The sequence below is a fragment of the Hylobates moloch genome, unplaced genomic scaffold, assembly GCF_009828535.3.
Source record: "Hylobates moloch isolate HMO894 unplaced genomic scaffold, HMol_V3 SCAFFOLD_9, whole genome shotgun sequence".
Lineage (NCBI taxonomy): Eukaryota > Metazoa > Chordata > Mammalia > Primates > Hylobatidae > Hylobates > Hylobates moloch.
In genome coordinates this window covers 62,490,113-62,496,112 of record NW_026652284.1, presented here as the reverse complement: position 1 = coordinate 62,496,112, position 6,000 = coordinate 62,490,113, and the positions used below count along the sequence as shown (strand labels likewise).

General features: G+C 40.8%; 1 long non-coding RNA gene across 1 annotated transcript in view; it reads left to right on the top strand.

Moving 5' to 3' along the window:
• The window catches only part of LOC131384324 (uncharacterized), a 71,058-nt gene that overhangs the window by 25,536 nt on the left and 39,522 nt on the right, over positions 1–6,000 (top strand). The gene's annotated exons all lie outside the window — the stretch shown is intronic.

Below are 6,000 nucleotides of genomic sequence, written 5' to 3'. Positions count from 1 at the left end.
CTGATTCAAAAATTAATTCAAGTTGGATTAAAGACTTAAATGTTAGACCTATAATCATAAAAACTCTAGAAGAAAACCTAGGCAATACCATTTAGGACATAGGCATGGGCAAGGACTTCATGTCTAAAACACCGAAAGTAATCGCAACAAAAGCCAAAATTGAAAAATAGGATCTAATTAAACTAAAGAGCTTCTGCACAGCAAAAGAAACTACCACCAGAGTGAAAAGGCAACCCACAGAATAGGAGAATATTTTTGCAATCTACCCATCTGACAAAGGGCTAATATCCGGAATCAACAAACAACTTAAACAAATTTACAAGAAAAAATCAAACAACCCCATCAACAAGTGGGCAAAGGATATGAACAGACACTTTTCAAAAGAAGACATTTATGCAGCCAACAGACACATGAAAAAATGCTCACCATCACTGGCCATCAGAGAAATGCAAATCAAAACCACAATGAGATACCATCTCACACCAGTTAGAATGGTGATCATTAAAAAGTCAGGAAACAACAGGTGCTAGAGGGGATGGGGAAAAAAAGGAACACTTTCACACTGTTGGTGGGACTGTAAACTACTTCAACCATTGTAGAAGACAGTGTGGCAATTCCTCAAGGATCTAGAACTAGAAATACCATTTGACCCAGCCATCCCATTACTGGGTACATACCCAAAGGATTATAAATCATGCTGCTATAAAGATACATGCAAACATATGTTTATTGCAGCACTATTCACAATAGCAAATACTTGGAACAAACCCAAGTGTCCATCAATGATAGACTGGATTAAGAAAATGTGGCACATACGAGGGTGGAGCCAAGATGGCCGAATAGGAAGATCTCCAGTCTACAGCTCCCAACGTGAGCGACACAGAAGACGGGTGATTTCTGCATTTCCAACTGAGGTGCCGGGTTCATCTCACTGGGGAGTGCTGGACAGTGGGTGCAGGATAGTGGGTACAGCGCATTGTGCGTGAGCCGAAGCAGGGCGAGGCATTGCCTCACCCAGGAAGTGCAAGGGGTCAAGGAATTCCCTTTCCTAGTCAAAGAAAGGGGTGACAGATGGCATCTGGAAAATCAGGTCACTCCCACCCTAATACTGTGCTTTTCCAAAAGGCTTATCAAACGGCACACCAGGAGATTATATCCGGCACCTGGCTCGGAGGGTCCTATGCCCATGGAGCCTCGCTCATTGCTAGCACAGCAGTCTGAGATCAAACTGCAAGGTGGCAGTGAGGCTGGGGGAGGGGCGCCCACCATTGCTCAGGCTTGAGTAGGTAAACAAAGCAGCCAGGAAGCTCAAACTGGGTGGAGCCCACCACAGCTCAAGGAGACCTGCCTGCCTCTGTAGGCTCTACCTCTGGGGGCAGGGCACAGGCAAACAAAAGACAGCAATAACCTCTGCAGACTTAAATTTCCCTGTCTGATAGCTTTGAAGAGAGTAGTGGTTCTCCCAGCATGCAGCTTGAGATCTGAGAACGGGCAGACTGCCTCCTCAAGTGGGCCCCTGACCCCCGAGTAGCCTAACTGGGAGGCACCCCCAGTAGGGACGGACTGACACCTCACACGGCCGAGTACTCCTCTGAGACAAAACTTCCAGAGGAATGATCAGGTACAAGCATTTGCGGTTCACCAATATCTGCTGTTCTGCAGCACCACTGCTGATACCCAGGCAAACAGGTCTGGAGTGGACCTCCAGTAACTCCAACAGACCTGCAGCTGAGGGTCCTGACTGTTAGAAGCAAAACTAACAAACAGAAAGGACATCCACACCAAAAACCCATCTGTACATCACCATCATCAAAGACCAAAGGTAGATAAAACCACAAAGATGGGGAAAAAACAGAGCAGAAAAACCGGAAACTATAAAATCAGAGTGCCACTCCTCCTCCAAAGGAATGCAGCTTCTCAACAGCAACGGAACCCAGCTGGCTGGAGAATGACTTTGATGAGTTGAGAGAGGAAGGCTTCAGAAACTACTCCAAGCTAAAGGAGGAAGTTTGAACCAATGGAAAAGAAGTTAAAAATTTTGAAAAAAATTAGATGAATGGATAACTAGAATAACCAATGCAGAGAAGCCCTTAAAGGACCCGATGGAGCTGAAAACCACAGCACGAGAACTATGGGAAGAATGTACAAGCCTCAGTAACCGATGCGATCAAATGGAAGAAAGGGTATCAGCGATGGAAGATGAAATGAAAGAAATGAAGGGTGAAGAGAAGTTTAGAGAAAACAGAATAAAAAGAAATGAACAAAGCCTCCAAGAAATATGGGACTATGTGAAAAGAACAAATCTATGTCTCATTGGTGTACCTAAAAGTGACAGGGAGAACGGAACCAAGTTGCAAAACACTCTGCAGGATATTATCCAGGAGAACTTCCCCAATCTAGCAAGGCAGGCCAACATTCAAATTTGGGAAATAAGAGAAGCCACAAAGATACTCCTCCAGAAGAGCAACTGCAAGACACAAAATTGTCAGATTCACCAAAGTTGAAATGAAGGAAAAAATGTTAAGGACAGCCAGAGAGAAAGGTCGGGTTACCCACAAAGGGAAGTCCATCAGACTAACAGCTGATCTCTTGGCAGAAACTCTACAAGCCAGAAGAGAGTGGGGGGCAATATTCAACATTCTTTAAGAAAAGAATTTTCAACCCATAATTTCACATCCAACCAAACTAAGGCTTCATAAGTGAAGGAGAAATAAAATACTTTACAGACAAGCAAATGCTGAGAGATTTTGTCACCACCAGGCCTGCCTTAAAAAAGCTCCTGAAGGAAGCACTAAACATGGAAAGGAACAACCAGTACCAGCCATAGCAAAAACATGCCAAATTGTAAAGACCATCAAGCCTAGGAAGAAACTGCATCAACTAACGAGCAAAATAACCAGCTAACATCATAATGATAGGATCAAATTCACATATAACAATATTAACTTTAAACGTAAATGGGCTAAATGCTCCAATTAAAAAACACAGACTGGCAAATTGGATAAGAGTCAAGAGCCATCAGTGTGCTGTATTCAGGAAACCCATCTCACGTGCAGGGACACACATAGGCTCAAAATAAAGGGATGGAGGAAGATCTACCAAGCAAATGGAAAATAAAAAAAGGCAGGGGTTGCAATCCTAGTCTCTGATAAAACAGACTTTAAACCAACAAAGATCAAAAGAGACAAAGAAGACCATTACATAACGGTAAAGGATCAATTTAACAAGAAGAGCTAACTATCCTAAATATATATGAACCCAATACAGGAGCACTCAGATTCATAAAGCAAGTCCTTAGTGACCTACAAAGTGACTTAGACTCGCACACAATAATAATGGGAGACTTTAACAGCCCACTGTCAACATTAGACAGATCAACAAGACAGAAAGTTAACAAGGATATCCAGGAATTGAACTCAGCTCTGAACCAAGTGGACCTAATAGACATCTACAGAACTCTCCAGCCCAAATCAACAGAGTATACATTCTTTTCAGCACCACACCACACCTATTCCAAAATTGACCACATAGTTGGAAGTAAAACACTCCTCAGCAAATGTAAAAGAACAGAAATTATAACAAACTGTCTCTCAGACCACAGTGCAATCAAACTAGAACTCAAGATTAAGAAACTCACTCAAAACTGCTCAACTACATGGAAACTGAACAACCTGCTCCTGAATGACTACTAGGTACATAACGAAATGAAGGCAGAAATAAAGATGTTCTTTGAAACCAATGAGAACAAAGACACAACATACCAGAATCTCTGGGACATATTCAAAGCAGTGTGTAGAGAGAAATTTATAACACTAAATGCCCACAAGAGAAAGCTGGAAAGATCTAAAATTGACACCCTAACATCACAATTAAAAGAACTAGAGAAGTGAGAGCAAACACATTCAAAAGCTAGCAGAAGGCAAGAAATAACTAAGATCAGAGCAGAACTGAAGGAAATAGAGACATAAAAAACCCTTCAAAAAATCAGTGAATCCAGGACCCGGTTTTTTGAAAAGTTCAACAAAATTGATAGACCGCTAGCAAGACTAATAAAGAAGAAAAGAGAGAATAATCAAATAGATGCAATAAAAAATGAAAAAGGGGATATCACCACTGATCCCACAGAAATACAAGCTACCATCAGAGAATAATATAAACACCCCTATGCAAATAAACTAGAAAATCTAGAAGAAATGGATAAATTCCTCAACACATACACCCTCCTAAGACTAAACCAGGAAGAAGTTGAATCTCTGAATAGACCAATAACAGGCTCTGAAATTGAGGCAATAATCAATTGCTTACCAACCAAAAAGAGTCCAGGACCAGATGGATTCACAGCTGAATTCTACCAGAGGTACAAGGAGGAACTGGTACCATTCCTTCTGAAACTACTCCAATCAATAGAAAAAGAGGGAATCCTCCCTAACTCATTTTATGAGGCCAGCATCATCCTGATACCAAAGCTGGGCAGAGACACAACAAAAAAAGGGAATTTTAGACCAATATCCCTGATGAACATCATTACGAAAATCCTCAATAAAATACTGGCAAAACGAATCCAGCAGCACATCAAAAAGCTTATCCACCAAGATCAAGTTGGCTTCATCCCTGGGATGCAAGACTGGTTCAACAGATGGAAATCAATAAACATAATCCATCACATAAAAAGAACCAAAGATAAAAACCACATGATTATCTCAATAGATGCAGAAAAGGCATTCGACAAAATTCAACAGCTCTTCATGCTAAAAACTTTCAATAAACTAGGTATTGATGGAACGTATCTCAAAATAATAAGAGCTACTTATGACAAACCCACAGCCAATATCATACTGAATGGGCAAAAACAGGAAGCATTCCCTTTGAAAATGGGCACAAGACAGGGATGCCCTCTCTCACCACTCCTATTCAACATAGTGTTGGAAGTTCTGGCCAGGGCAATTAGGCAGGAGAAGGAAATAAAGGGTATTCAATTAGGAAAAGAGGAAGTCAAATTGTCTCTGTTTGCAGATGACATGATTCTGTATCTAGAAAACCCTATCATCTCAGCCCAAAATCTCCTTAAGCTGATAAGCAACTTCAGCAAAGACTCAGCATACAAAATCAATGTGCAAAAATCACAAACATTCTTATACACCAATAACAGACAAACAGAAAGCCAAATCATGAATGAACTCCCATTCACAACTGCTTCAAAGAGAATAAAATACCTAGGAATCCAACTTACAAGGGACGTGAGGGACCTCTTCAAGAAGAACGACAAACCACTGCTCAATGAAATAAAAGAGGATACAAACAAATGGAAGAACATTCCATGCTCATGGGTAGGAAGAATCAATATCTGAAAATGGCCATACTGCCTAAGGTAATTTATAGATTCAATGCCATCCCCATCAAGCTACCAGTGACTTTCTTCACAGAATTGGAAAAAACTACTTTAAAGTTCATATAGAACAAAAAAGAGCCCACATTGGAAAGTCAATCCTAAGCCAAAAGAACAAAGCTGGAGGCATCATGCTACCTGATTTCATACTATACTACAAGGCTACAGTAACCAAAACAGCATGGTACTGGTACCAAAACAGAGATACAGACCAATGGAACAGAACAGAACCCTCAGAAATAAAGCCACATATCTACAACTATCTGATCTTTGACAAACCTGACAAAAACAAGAAATGGGGAAAGGATTCCCTACTTAATAAATAGTGCTGGGAAAGTGGCTAGCCATATGTAGAAAGCTGAAACTGGATCTCTTCCTTACACCTTATACAAAAATTAATTCAAGATGGATTAAAGACTTACATGTTAGACCTAAAACCATAAAATCCCTAGAAGAAAATCTAGGCAATACCATTCAGGACATAGGCATGGGCAAGGACTTCATGTCTAAAACACCAAAAGCAATGGCAACAAAAGCCAAAATTGACCAATGGGATCTAATTAAACTAAAGAGCTTCTGCACAGCAAAAGAAACTACCATCAGAGTGAACAGAC